The 15421-nt window shown below is 47.3% G+C and overlaps 1 long non-coding RNA gene across 1 annotated transcript; it reads right to left on the bottom strand.

Moving 5' to 3' along the window:
* Window positions 1-539: 539 nt before the first annotated feature.
* LOC140104222 (uncharacterized) lies at window positions 540-12802 on the bottom strand. The gene is made up of 4 exons (XR_011850274.1): window positions 12497-12802; window positions 9065-9096; window positions 6763-6849; window positions 540-626 (listed from the first exon to the last, which is right to left on the bottom strand). It is a non-coding gene; the product is annotated as an uncharacterized lncRNA (long non-coding RNA).
* Between the last annotated feature and the right edge of the window lie 2619 nt (window positions 12803-15421).

The raw sequence follows: 15421 nt of genomic DNA, 5'->3' as shown, positions 1-15421 counted from the left end.
CTGATTAGCATATGGATTACTGTAGGAATAACTTGGAAAACAGCATAATGGACAGAGATAAAAAGTGCATTATTCTTCGCTGCCAGCATATTATAACACCCGGGGAGGTGGTAGACCCCACTTAAAACATCCATCCTTCCAAAAAAGTAGACATTGATAAATGCAGTTCTCAAAGATATTTTGGGGCGTAAAGATATTAAAACTATGCAAGTGCACATTAAAAATGTAAAATTTTTGTTTAAAAAAAAAACAACAACTACAGAGGTCATTTATATACGAATACATTTTAAATACAATAGTCATGTATCAAAATGAAATATATAATCATATTCTAAATCAGTTTTTTACAGTTTTTCCTGCAGTTTTTCAAAAACAAACAATACAGATATATTCATATTTTATTTTAATGGCCATGTAATTAAAATAGGACAAAACCAAGTCAAACATGTCACCTACCTGCGATACCCTCAGGCAATGGAATCTGCTGGTGCGGATCCAAAGGCAGCATAAATCTATGAATTAAAAAAACTTACCATATTTTGTTGGCGCCCGGTAAATAGGAAAAGTCAAATGAAATCATAACGAGTACAACAATACTTGGCACGCGGAGTAAACGTGGCGGGGGCCTGAAAATGAGAAACACACAAAACACAATCTAATGGAGCAAAAAGACTGCAAAAAGAGGCAAAACAAATAGCGTAATGATGTACAGCAAGATGTCATTGTTCCGAAACGTCTCCAAAACAAAGCGCAGGGACGGCTCTGCTGAATGTTAATGCCTGGTTATCGCCCACCCTGTGATGTAAGCCGTAACAAAGAGGGCGCACACATCAAATAATAATAATAATGATGATGATGACATAAAACACAAGCTGCGATACCTGCCTTTTACTTGGACCATCTCCTTTAAGACCCGACTGGTCCACTGACAATACATGATTACAGAACGGGTCATTTAGTATTCTGCCAGCGCTTGGCATATATCCCAGACAGCCTTTCACTGGCTCCTATTCCCAGCGTCAAAATCTCATCTAATGCATTTTTTTCCTAGTATTCCAGCACACAGATGGGTACAAGCAGTTGGTCCAAAATGCCCAAAACACAGATAAAACCAGGGGGGGAAATGGCATGGCGACAAACACCGGAGCCGCTGGCACGAGGCCTACAGCGGTCATATTATCCTGCGAATACAAACCGCACATCATCCGGGGGAGAATTAGGATTTTCCTCCTCGCTCACACACGGTATCCACAGAGGGGTCTCTGAAGCTTCATCGTCCGGGGAGAGAGCGATGGTGGAATCTGCCCAATGGTGTTGGATCTACGTCACCGGCTGAGCAGAGGAGGCGCCATACGCAGGACAATCTGTCACACGGAAAGCTGGGACTTCCTTTATTACATTGTGACTACATTACAACAACTGAGCAAAACATAAAACGCAAGGTAAAACCTCTAATTGTGTCCCGCCGAGCGTTATAATCCGGGCAAAACAAAAAAAAGCTTATTTAATATTATTTTGTGCTCACACGTTAAAAATTTTGCGTTTTAGGAGTTAAATCCAGACAGAACAATTGGAGTCAGACCCTGGCAGGATGACACGGCAGAAGGAGGGGGGGGGGGGGTGTAGTATGACGACTCTACACCCCCCCCCCCCCACCATTCCCAAAACGCAGCTGCATCCAATCACGCCAGTCGTACGTACACCCCATTCAATGTGTTTAACCCTTAAAGGGAACCCATCACCAGATTTTTACCTCATTTAACTACTAGCCCCCCTCAGGTGAGGGATGAAGTGTCCTTTCTCGTATTCCCTCTTTTACCCATTTCACCTATTTACCTTCAAAGTCTCCTTTCAAGTTATGCGAAAATGAGCAGAGAAGAGTCAGATTTACCCGATTTTAGACATTAGGGGGGCAGAGAAAGTTCTATAGCACCTAGAAACATTTGTCAGGTGTCAAATCAGAAGGCAAAAATCTCATCTTTCAGATCGCATCAGACTTGAGCCTGACCCCAAAACAAATCCAGAGATAGATAGATATCTATCTAAATATAAAGTAATAAAGGCAAGAATTGGATTTGTATCTACATCTCAAATTTCAGATAGTCTTTAGCTGCCCGTATCTTCATTTACACAGATCACAGAACCACTAGTCTGATGGGATCTGAAGAAATAGATTTCTCATCTTTAATATGTCACCAGAAGCAGGTTTCTATGTACTATGGAAGTGGAAATAAAGGCTTCCAAAAGGGACTACTAAAGAACATCACTAACACCGCAAAGGGACCCCTGCAACCACTAAACATGACTCATCTAAGAAAAAAAATATGACTCATTTTTCACATGACCTCCTAGAAAAAACATTTAATCCCCAACCTGGTTTAATAGGGTAAAAAAAACACAAGTTCTCAGGATTTATGTCATTAATGAACATTAACCCCTGAACGACTTGGCCTTTTATAGTTTTTTCACTTCCATTTTTCACTCCCCACCTTCAAAAATCTATAACTTTTTTATTTTTCCATGTAAAGAGCTGTGTGATGGCTTATTTTCTGCATAACAAATTGCACTTCATAGTGACGGCATTTAATATTTCATGGCGTGTACTGGGAAACGGGAAAAAATTCCAAATGCAGTGAAAATGGTGAAAAAACACATTTGCGATGAATTCTTGGATTTTAGAGCTTTCACTGTACGTCCCAAATGAAACGTCTACTTTATTCTTTGGGTCGGTACGATCACGTGGATACCAAATTTGTATAGGTTTTATAATGTTTTCATACATTTAAAAAATTAAAACCTGTACAAAATTTTTTTTTGGGATTTTGCCAACTTCTGGCGCCAATAACTTTCATACTTTGGTGTACGGAGCTGTGGGTGGTGTCGCTTTTTGCGCATTTTGATGGCGTTTTCATTGCTATAATTTTTGGGACTGTGCGACCTTTTGATCACTTTTTATTAATTTTTTTATATTTTTCAAAATGGCAAAAAAATGCCATTTTCGACTTCGGATTTTCCGTTACGGGGTTAAACGCAGTGAAAAAACGTTATTATATTTTGATAGAACGGACATTTTCGGACATGGCGATACCTTTATGATTTTTACTGTTTATTTATTTATATCAGTTCTAGGGAAAGGGGGGGTGATTTGAATTTTTAGAAATTTTTTTTTTTTTTCACTTTTTTTTATTTATACTTTTAGTATTTTTCAGACTCCCTAGGGTACTTTAACCCTAGGTTGTCTGATCGATCCTATCATATACTGCCATACTACAGTATGGCAGTATATGTGATTTTTACTGCCCATGCATTACAATGTGCAATTGGTTAAAACGAAGTAGCCTCAGGTATTCGGAACACCCGAGGCTACCATGACGACGGATCGCCGCTCCCCATGACATCATCGGGGAGCGACGATCCGCGGCAAGATGGCGGTGCAGCAAAGACTTACCGGCTATGAGGAGGGCTCGGCCCGCGAGCCCTCTCCATGCAACGGGACCCGGCGCGCGTCGGGAAAGGGTTAAAGATGAACACAAGGAAGAAGCTGATGGCATAAAGTATACCATGCATCTTGAATTAAAGGTGGCCACTCAATTTAGTAGTAGTTCTTAGTGCCGGCTCCCCTTTAAGGGTTACCAGCATTTCTCAATTCATTCATTCATTCATATCCAGGAGAACAAACCAAGGAATGGCACCAAGCCACCATCAGCGGCTGAGGCTGCATTCACACCATGCATTAAATTGTGGTTAGAAAGGCAATTTAGACCCAAGCACTTACATAGAAAGACGAGTTATTCCTCGTTAAATGGCACAACATAGGACGCTATGTAACAGACGCAGCTCTGCCGATCTAACAGCACATGTTTACATGGAGGAGCAGCTCAGAATGCGCTTAAAACAGGTTTAAAAATACAGTTACCTATCCACAGTAGTAGATGGGTAACACCCAGCTGTCACTTTAGGGCGACATCCATTGCAGGTGTTGAGCCGCTACGTGATGATTCGTCACGTCTGGAATATGCAGCATCTTGCAGGTGACTATTCACCTTCATTATCGGCAATGAATGTAACCACACACTGCAGAAGACATAACCCAATGTGCGGTCTGGCCCCTGACATGTGCCATTCCTCTGTGCACAACAATCCGCTGGCCGAGGCCTTGGCTTCATTGTAATACTTCGGGTGATGCTACACGGCGGGTTTTTGAATGCATTTGGCTGCTTTGAACCTGTTTATCTTCATTTCTAGGCAGCTGTGAAACAGATTAAAATCAGCCAAACGCATGGTAAGCATTACAAAACGCATTGCTTTTTTAAATGGACTGAAAACGCCGGCTTTAAAACGGTCCATAAACGTGACGTGTGGCATCACCCAAAGGGTCAGTGACGCAGTGTAAAACAGTGGAATCTGTAAAGGTGGAAAGTTAAGATTTACATTGACTGCAAGCAGAAATCTTACACCATGAAAAATGTTAAATACTGCGAATTGTGTAACTTTTAATCAGACAATAAGATTTATTATCTTTATCCTTTGTTCTATCCTTGTGTATTCTTCTCCCGGGTCACAAGACACAACAGGTTTAGAATTACATCCAGGATTTGTCTATTCAGTCACATCTCTTAGGTTACTATGCGATGTTAATGGGGAGATACACAAGGGAAATCCTCTGGGGTCACCTGCACTCGATAAGGATGTGGAGGAAAGCTGCATAAGTCTGGTTTAAGTGGTGTCCCCCAGGGTCCTGTGCTCGGCCCACTATTATTTAACTTCTTTATTAATGATATAGAGGCAGGAATTAATAGCACTGTGTCTATTTCAGTAAATGACTCCAAGCTGTGTAGTGTAATACAGTCTATGGAGGATGGGAGTAGTAGTACAAGTTGTGTAGAGTAATACAGTCTATGGAGGATGTTCATAGGCTGCAGGTGACTTGGACAAAAAGTGTTTGGTCATCCACTTGGCAAATGAGGTTTAATGTGGATAAATGTAAGGTTATGCATCTGGGGGCTAATAATCCACAGGCAAAATATGTCCTTGGGGGAGTAAATATGGGAGAGTCCCTTGTTGAGAAGGACCTGGGGGTACTAGTAGATCATAAATTAAATAACAGCATGCAATGTCAATCAGCTGCCCCTAAAGCCAGCAAGATCTTGTCATGTATTAAAAGAGGGCTGGAAGGGAGTCCTTACATCATACAGAAACATGATTGTACAGTGCAGGCCCTGCTTTTCAGACGGCAAGACCTTGCACCACACAATTCTAACACAAAGGTGCTCACCATTCCAAGCTCAGGCCGCAAAAAAAAAAAGAGCATGCTCTATCTTCGCCCATGAGGCAATATTTTCTATGTAGAGCGGAGGGGCCTCTCCAGCGTGCTGTCGTATGCCTGGCCGGCCCCATACATCCATGTGAATGTAGCCTTAGAAAGATACATTTTAAGTACACTGCAACGGACATACCCAATGGCTAACTACTTAAGACCCTTGCATACCTGCAAAAATGCAGCCAAAAAAACAAAACAAGATAAAGGTACAGGTCCCCCGCAAAAACTCCCTTCCACTGGGCTGCGTTCAGTCTGTTGGATCTGACATGGGCGAGTTTCCATGGGCTGAACGCGATTGTCTGCAGCCGGCCTTACTTATACTGCACTGAATGAAAATAGAAGTGTAATAGGGGAAGAGAAGAAGTTAGCAGAATGGTAGAAACGGACTGTGATTGGTTTTCAGCTCTTTAAGGGGTACCAAAGAGCATATACTCGACCCATCTCTGGTGTATACAGGTGCCCCGCGATGACATGGCACTGACAGACCACCCACCTGCTACAGCAGCAGTTGGGGTCTGTAGGAGTTGCACACATAGTCACCCATACGACTCCGCTGAGCCTCTGTACCAACGGAGGCTTGTGATGACAGGCAGCGCTGCGCCGAAACAGAAAGCTGGCAGTAAGGGAATATAGCAAGTTTATTTTTTAGCCCCCCCCCTTCAATGTGTAATGGAAATTTGACCAATTCATTTGTGCTACACTATACAAAAGAGCTGGGCAACACGGTGGCTCAGTGGTTAGCACTACAGCCTTCGGTGCTGGGGTCCTGGGATCGCGTCCCATAGAGGTCAACATCTGCAAAAAGTTTGTATGTTCTCTCCATGTTTGCGTGGGTTTCCTCCCACATTCCAAAACATAATGCTAGGTTGATTAGATTGTGAGCACCATGGGTACAGGGACAGATTTGGCAAACTCTGTGCAGCGCTGCGTAATCTGTGTGCGCTATATAAAGAATTATTTATATTATAGTGTTCCAATAGAGTTGCTCACCTTGCATTGATAACCCTTACTCTGGCTTTGCATGCTGGGCTTTGCAGTGACTAGGGACACAAATTACAGACCCCTGAATTACTCTGTAGCTTGCCCTCATTTCTATGAAACAACCAGCCGTAGTACTTAACGGGGGTCACCATTTTACGGGTGAAAGAAGTTGCGAACAAGACAAGTGCTTGCACTGTAGAACATCTTGACTAAATCCTAAGTGCAACATTTGCACTGCTACATTTCGGAGAACAGGTCGCTGCCTGCTGCCTGGCGCTCCCCGCAGCTATTAATAATTCAGCCGGCAGAATGGGAAATCAGAACAAGAGGCAGCTAGTGGTTTGTGAGATCATCAGACACTTTCCTGTAGCACATCAGTGAGTGAAGCTTCCAGTCACTGCGCTGCCTCAATCAATTCAATGATTTCTAAATTCTCCCGCCCCACAACAAGAGCACAATACCTGAGACGCTCCCCTCCACTGTTCGGTGGCTCTTATTACTCCATTTCCCAGGCCGCCTGAGGTAAGCTGCTCCACAGTATGTACAACCTTCAAGAAAACAGAAAAGTTATAAAATATTTAACAGGACTCATTTCATACAACATATTCCAGCATCCGCTGTGCATAATGGCAATATATACGGCAGTGGCTTTATTTGCAGTAGATTATATAACCACTTACTGCTGCACAGGACCCGAGAGAACCCCTTTAAAGGAATACAAGAGGATATCTTGTGTGTCTCAGATCATCCTGATCACAATCATGTGTATGGCTGCAAGACAACTGGCTGCAGCAGGAGCCTCCCCTCCCGGTCTTCTCCTCCCTCTGCTTAAAGCTGGGAAGAAGTGGGTTAACCATTGGCTCTCTGTTGGTTTAGCGCAGGATGGTGCAGAATGGATTAGATCCAGCATGAAGAAAAATACTAAAGTCCAAATAATTTCAGTCACTGATCAATCAGATAGTGATGGTTTATCTTAGTAATGCAAAATCCCTCTCCCTCCCAAGACATCCTTTAAAGGAAATCTACCATCAAAAAAATCCATCCTGATGAACCAGGGACACTCATAGATCCAGGCACTGTCACTGTGATAATCTTCTTATATGTGTTATCCATGGCCTCCTTCCTTCTAAAAATCAACTTTTAAAATTATACTGATAAGTTGGTGTTACCAGATCCCTTCCATGTCGTAGCTTCATACTGTGCAGGGGCACTCCCCTCCTATGGTGTGAGATTACAGAAGGCTGAGGGAAGAGGGTAGTGCAGGGGGGAGGGCGAGAAGTGCCTGTACACAGGTTGACAGCCAGTGAAGCTGCAGCATGAAGGGTCTCTTAATGACCCAGGTGCCCCTTCTCCAGGCTCATTACCATAATTTGATTTAAGGAGGAAGGAGGCCACGGATAATAAATATAAGATTACCCAAGTCACTGTGCCTGGATCTATGAGCAATTGTCCCTGGTTTATCATGATTGATTTCAATGAAAGATTTCCTTTAAAGGGAACCTGTCAGCATGATTTGGGGCACTAAATCACCCACAGGTCCTTATGGACTGGTGGTTTAGTGTCCCAAATCACCCTATAAGCTTTCAGCAATTTGATTCTCAAAATGTAATCTTTAGCTACATCTATAGGGGATAAATGTGTGATACCACTGTCTGAACACTGGGGCTTCCAGCAATGCGTACAACAGGGGACCATCAGGCCGGACACTGCAGAGGACTAGCAGCAGAAGCTCCACAGAAATCAATGGAGCATAGGAGTTCTACCTTACACTCAGAACCGCTAATAGGACAAGCCAGTATCAATCTCTATAGTCACAACCCTACAGGGCAGGGGGCAACTTGAAAGAATTAAGGAACATTACATTTGTTATAGGGACACTCCAGCCAGAGCTACTTCACTGAATAATGCCCAGTGCAGGGCCAGAAAGGAGGAGAAGGAGCCATTTTCTTTGTAATACTAATAATAATTCTTTATTTATATAGCACACACAGATTACGCAGCGCTGCACAGAGCTTGTCAAATTGGTCCTTGTCCCGAATGAGGCTCACAATGTAAACAACCTACCAGTATGTTTTGGAGTGTGGGAGGAAACCGGAGGACCTGGAGGAAACCCACGCAAACATGGAGAGAACGCACAAACTCTTTGCAGATGTTGACCTGGGTGGGATTCGAACCCAGGACCCCAGCGCTGCAAGGCAGAAGTGTTACTCACTCAGCCACCGTGCTGCCCTATTGTATTCCTTGAACCTAGGGTCATTCTCCTCCCTTTAGGCCCTGAACAAGGTAAAATTCAATGAATCAGCAGTGACTGGAGTGTTCCTTTAACAAAGCAAAGATGTATAATCTTGGGTTAGGAGACTGCTATCACAATCCTGGGACGGACATCATTTAGGACCATATGGAGGGACAGAGCAGTAAGTGTAAGGTGAAGCAGAAGCTATGACCTTAGATCATCTCCAGACGACATCGCTAACCACTTCCTGTTTACGAATTTGGTCGAAGAAAAGGTTTTATGAGTTTAGAGGGGAAAGGGTGAACCACACGAAAGCACGAGAGGAGCCCTGTGAAATCTTTATACTGGAGGACACTACATAGTGATTTTACACATAACTAGTTAAACAACTACAATTAAAAGGGGGTTGTCCGGTCACTACAGGATAGGGGATGACCTGCTTACTCATGGGGGCCACAGATCACAAGAACGGAGGAGCAGTAATGTCCATATACCATGAAATACAACTAAGGAAATATTTCTAAACATACCTGGTTTGTTTCCACATTTACTTGCTATAAACCTGTGAACAATCAGATTAAAATTCAAGTTAATATGTTGTACAAGAAAATGGCAGGAAGCATGTTATAGAGCAAGAGGAGCTGAGCAGACTGTACACAGTGCCCTATCTGCAGGTACCAGGTTATATAGCAGGAGCTGGGGAGATAGTACATAGTGTCTCATCTGCATGCAGAATGTTATAGAGCAGGAGGAGCTGAGCAGACTGTACACAGTGCCCTATCTGCAGGTACCAGGTTATATAGCAGGAGCTAAGGAGATAGTACATAGTGTCTCATCTGTATGCAGAATGTTATAGAGCAGGAGGAGCTGAGCAGACTGTACACAGTGCCCTATCTGCAGGTACCAGGTTATATAGCAGGAGCCGAGGAGATAGTACATAGTGTCTCATCTGTATGCAGAATGTTATAGAGCAAGAGGAGCTGAGCAGACTGTACACAGTGCCCTATCTGCAGGTACCAGGTTATATAGCAGGAGCTGGGGAGATAGTACATAGTGTCTCATCTGCATGCAGAATGTTATAGAGCAGGAGGAGCTGAGCAGACTGTACACAGTGCCCTATCTGCAGGTACCAGGTTATATAGCAGGAGCTAAGGAGATAGTACATAGTGTCTCATCTGTATGCAGAATGTTATAGAGCAAGAGGAGCTGAGCAGACTGTACACAGTGCCCTATCTGCAGGTACCAGGTTATATAGCAGGAGCTGGGGAGATAGTACATAGTGTCTCATCTGTATGCAGAATGTTATAGAGCAAGAGGAGCTGAGCAGACTGTACACAGTGCCCTATCTGCAGGTACCAGGTTATATAGCAGGAGCTGAGGAGATAGTACATAGTGTCTCATCTGTATGCAGAATGTTATAGAGCAAGAGGAGCTGAGCAGACTGTACACAGTGCCCTATCTGCAGGTACCAGGTTATATAGCAGGAGCTGGGGAGATAGTACATAGTGTCTCATCTGCATGCAGAATGTTATAGAGCAGGAGGAACTTATGCAGATTGTACATAGTGACCTATATGCAGACAGCATGTTACAGAGCAAGAGCTCTCATCACAGACCCTCCATTTTTTTTCTCAATATTAGCCCCTTTACACCATCTTCCTGCATAGCTGCTATACATGTCCTCCTCCATGCTTTGTCTATGGATAGCTCCTCATAGCTGCCCGGCTCTTTCACACCACGTCCTGTGCCTACTGTTTCTCTACCACCTTCCTGCCATCTACCTCCATATTATACACTTCCTTATCTCAGCCTTGTTTACAGCGGCCTATCTCCTGCAGTGCTGCCCTCCACGTACACTGGACTTTCAATGCTTCATGGCAGCCAGGCCTCCTCTGGCCCTTATACCCACTCCCCCCTCCTGGGCTCTATATAGGGTAGGATTGAGGATCGCCGCCTCTCCAGCTCTGCTATGTCTGCACTGCAGCCTCACGCTTCCATGTAACCTCCATGCCAGTAGTTACGCCTCCACATTCCAGGTTGCTCCCCGCTGGAGGAGGGGTTGGGACGGCTTCCCAGTTATACTTCTCTCTGCTCAGAAAGTCAGGTCCAAAACTCCACCGTCGCCTCTGACCGCAACCACTCCAACACACTGCAGCTTCATCTAGCTTATCTGCAAGGCGCGCACACTGCCAACCTTCCCCCCCCCCCCCCCCCCAGTAACCCCCTCCACACTGCCAACCTCCCCCCCCCCCCCAGTAACCCCCTCCACACTGCCAACCTTCCCCCCCCCCAGTAACCCCCTCCACACTGCCAACCTTCCCCCCCCAGTAACCCCCTCCACACTGCCAACCTTCCCCCCCCCCCCAGTAACCCCCTCCACACTGCCAACCTTCCCCCCCCCCCAAAGTAACCCCCTCCACACTGCCAACCTTCCCCCCCCCCCAGTAACCCCCTCCACACTGCCAACCTTCCCCCCCCCCCCAGTAACCCCCTCCACACTGCCAACCACCCCCCCCCAGTAACCCCCTCCACACTGCCAACCACCCCCCCCCCCAGTAACCCCCTCCACACTGCCAACCTTCCCCCCCCCCCAAAGTAACCCCCTCCACACTGCCAACCTTCCCCCCCCCCAGTAACCCCCTCCACACTGCCGACCTTCCCCCCCCCCCCCAGTAACCCCCTCCACACTGCCAACCCCCCCCCCCCAGTAACCCCCTCCACACTGCCAACCACCCCCCCCCCCAGTAACCCCCTCCACACTGCCAACCCCCCCCCCCAGTAACCCCCTCCACACTGCCAACCACCCCCCCCAGTAACCCCCTCCACACTGCCAACCACCCCCCCCCCAGTAACCCCCTCCACACTGCCAACCACCCCCCCCCCAGTAACCCCCTCCACACTGCCAACCACCCCCCCCCCCAGTAACCCCCTCCACACTGCCAACCACCCCCCCCCCCAGTAACCCCCTCCACACTGCCAACCACCCCCCCCCCAGTAACCCCCTCCACACTGCCAACCACCCCCCCCCCAGTAACCCCCTCCACACTGCCAACCACCCCCCCCCCCAGTGACCCCCTCCACACTGCCAACCTTCCCCCCCCCCCCCAGTGACCCCCTCCACACTGCCAACCTTCCCCCCCCCCCCAGTGACCCCCTCCACACTGCCAACCTTCCCCCCCCCCCAGTAACCCCCTCCACACTGCCAACCTTCCCCCCCCCCAGTGACCCCCTCCATACTGCCAACCTTTCCCCCCCCACCAGTAACCCCCTCCATACTGCCAACCTTTCCCCCCCCCCAGTAACCCCCTCCACACTGCCAACCTTTCCCCCCCCCAGTAACCCCCTCCATACTGCCAACCTTTCCCCCCCCCCAGTAACCCCCTCCATACTGCCAACCTTTCCCCCCCCCAGTAACCCCCTCCATACTGCCAACCTTTCCCCCCCCCAGTAACCCCCTCCATACTGCCAACCTTCCCCCCCCCAGTAACCCCCTCCATACTGCCAACCTTTCCCCCCCCCAGTAACCCCCTCCATACTGCCAACCCCCCCCCCCAGTAACCCCCTCCATACTGCCAACCTCCCCCCCAGTGACCCCCTCCATACTGCCAACCCCCCCCCCCCCAGTGACCCCCTCCATACTGCCAACCTCCCCCCCCCAGTGACCCCCTCCATACTGCCAGCCTCGCCCCCTAGTGACCCCCTCCATATTGCCAGCTTCCCCCCCCCAGTGACCCCCTCCATATTGCCAGCCTCCCCCCCAGTGACCCCCTCCATATTGCCAGCCTCCCCCCCAGTGACCCCCTCCATACTGCCAGCCTCCCCCCCCAGTGACCCCCTCCATACTGCCAACCTCCCCCCCCCGTGACCCCCTCTATGATCCCAGCCTGCCCCCCCAGTGACCCCCTCCATACTGCCAGCCTCCCCCCCTAGTGACCCCCTCCATACTGCCAGTCATGCCCTCACCAGCAGGCTTCTCCCGGCCGCTCCTCCTTCCTGTTACTTCTCCGTGTCGCCCCCTTTGCCGGGCTCCCTCCAGGCTGCGGCTGCTGTCACACCTCCGGCTCTGCACTCTGCAGCTTCCCTGTCACACCTCCTCCGTCACAGCCCACAAGGTCTCCCGGTCTGACAAGCTTGCTGAAGCCGGAGGTGACGTTCATGCGTACGTCAGTCGGAAATATTTCTTCCGCCAATCACAGAAAGGGGCGCTTAAGCATAGGCCAATCACAGTGAGGTAGTACAGTTTGGGTGCCGTGCAGGAAGTCACGCCTGGCTGCCAGTCCCGCGCTGTGGTCACGTGGTCACTTCAGTACAGTTTAACCCCATCCGTCCTGGAGTATGAAAAGATACGCGCGACGCCTCAGTCCCAGCTCACACTGTCTGCGTTACGGCAGCACATACTCCGCATATCATTGAATAATTGCACATTTTGACAATTGGGTGTTGCCATTATTGGACAGAATTAGACCATAGAGGGACACGCCCCCAGCTGTTAACACCCTGTTGTCAATATATTCACATGTGCAAGAACAGCACCACCACAACATAAATTTATATGCTCCAAATTATTTAATGAAGAAGTCAAGTAACACAGATGTGTCAGGAAAGGGGAATGGGTACATGGAAATGTTATCCATGGCCTACTTCCTTCTAAAATCAACTTTTAAAATTATACTAATGAGCAGGGAGTTCTATGCTACCTGAAGGGCTCCCTGTAATTTAGCTTCGCTGGAACACCAGTTCCCCTTCCCTTTCCGGTGATGTCATGGGGGTGGATACTAATGTTCGGTTCCCAGAACCCTTTGATTGTCAGTATTAAAAAAAGGGAACCTATGGGTGCTAAATTTCCCCCTCACATGCAAATATTTATACAACGCAGTGGGAAGAGCTTTCACCTGGTGAAATGGTTAGGGCAAAAAGAACCAACCAAGGATTGTGCTGGATCGTTGGATGCTTGAGTGGCTGGCTTGGTCCATGAGAACAGGCCTCGCCCAGGGCCAGCAGGGGGATGCAAGGCTGCAATGTAGTGAAGGGATCCCCCTGTGTATGGGTTGATAGATCCCTGGCATGTGGTGAAGGGGAGGCCTATGGTGTTAGCAGCAGCCAGGGATCACACCTGGAGACCGAAATCTTGAACAAAAACTCAGTGTCTCTTTAATAGCATACAGTCCAACAAAGCAGCAGATAACAGGCTGTAAACATTCCTCTTAGTAGTTAAGAAGAGTACCTCAGCCCGGTCCAGTGGTTAGGAGCTGGCTAGTAGGAGTGAAGAAGGGCTCTGCTGCTCAGGCAGCCATCCGGATGCAGTCTCTGGAGTATTGGCACGCAGAGAGAGGGAGAGGGGTATCCCTCTGAAGGAAGACTGCCTGACTGTCTCAGAAGGCTGACTAATTCTGCAGTCCTAAAAATCCAGCCAGAGAGAATATGCCATATCTGGGGATTTCCAATGGCTCCAACCAATCACTGACCCTAGAGTTCACAGGTATAAGATCTTGTAAGATCAGGCATAAGATCTTGGCTTAATGAAGCTAATCTTTCGTAATGACCTGTCACACATTACACACATGCCATGTTGTCCAGGACATCGGCTTGAGCGTTGTAACCTCTTATTGCCTACCATGCATACTGTAATGGCGGTGTGAAAAGTGGCAAGATGGTTGCAATACCCTGAAACGTAATCACTAAATCACAGCCTGTGTAATGTCCCGCAAGACGGGTCATCACTACATTCAGCATCTTTAAAAGATATCTTACGTCAGGTTACCTGAGGGTAGATGTGTATTACTTACCTCCCCCTACCAGCACAATGCCGTGCACAAGAATAGCAGAGCACCTCAAGCTGATTCGAACATTTTATAGGCTTATTTTGTTGAAATGTGGGCATTATAAGTTATATAAAAAGATCCGGGAACGGGACGGGAAGGTGAGTAATACACATCTACCATCAGGTAATCTAATGATAGATGTTTTTTAAACGTGCATCACCTGAGGTGCATCTGGTCTATACTAAAGCAATCTAATAATGATTTTTTGCTGCCACTTACTGTCCAAAAGTAGCATTTACATCTGCATTACATCATGCCTGCCACAAAGGAGTTAATGTGCTTTTTACGTTATGCTTGAAATTAATGTAACTTCTCAGAGGTAGGCAAGGCTGTGATTGGTTGGAAAGCTCAGAATATTCCAGAACTTTTTAGACAGACAGTCTATATTCAGGCTCTGTGTCAGTCAGTCTCACTGAGATTTCTCCTGAGTGATGCATCCCTGTACCTAGCTTGCTGCAGAATTAGCAGAGCCAATCTGGCTCATATTTCCAGTAGTAATGGGAATTACCGCTCTTCTTAGTGAGCTGGCTCATGAGGCTCCACTCGCTAGGAGGAGCCGTCTCTTCTGGCTTAAATATATAATAGGGAGGCGCAGGCCAGTGAGTCACTCCTCCACTTTTAATCCAATTGTATTGGGTTTAAGGGGGCATAGTGAGACGGTAAATGGTGGGGTTAAGTGAGCCATCGGCTCACTGAGGGGAGCCGGCTCTTAGAACCGGCTCGTTTGCGAAGGAAACATCACTAATTTCCAGCACACTGACTAGTAAATCAAGAATGATGTACTTCAAAGGTCCTATTTCACAATAAAATGATCATCACAGCTAACCAATCCACTTCCTTGTGTGTGCCTTTAGGAAGGCTTATCTACTGCCTGTTACCCACTAATGTTCTGGGGACTGTGTCAGAGATATGTCAAGATTTCCATTCTCCAGTGAGATCCCTGGACTGCCACTAACATTACAGGCCTCATTTTCACCATCTTCCCAGGGATCCGTTACCACACCGAGATGGGCGCAGAAGAGCCCTGTTCAAGTGAAACAGTTGGCCCACAACAACATCTACTTCA

This window comes from Engystomops pustulosus, chromosome 10 (assembly GCF_040894005.1).
Source record: "Engystomops pustulosus chromosome 10, aEngPut4.maternal, whole genome shotgun sequence".
Taxonomy (NCBI): domain Eukaryota; kingdom Metazoa; phylum Chordata; class Amphibia; order Anura; family Leptodactylidae; genus Engystomops; species Engystomops pustulosus.
The sequence above is the reverse complement of the archived record's forward strand: the minus strand, read 5'-3'. Positions and strand labels throughout refer to the sequence as shown.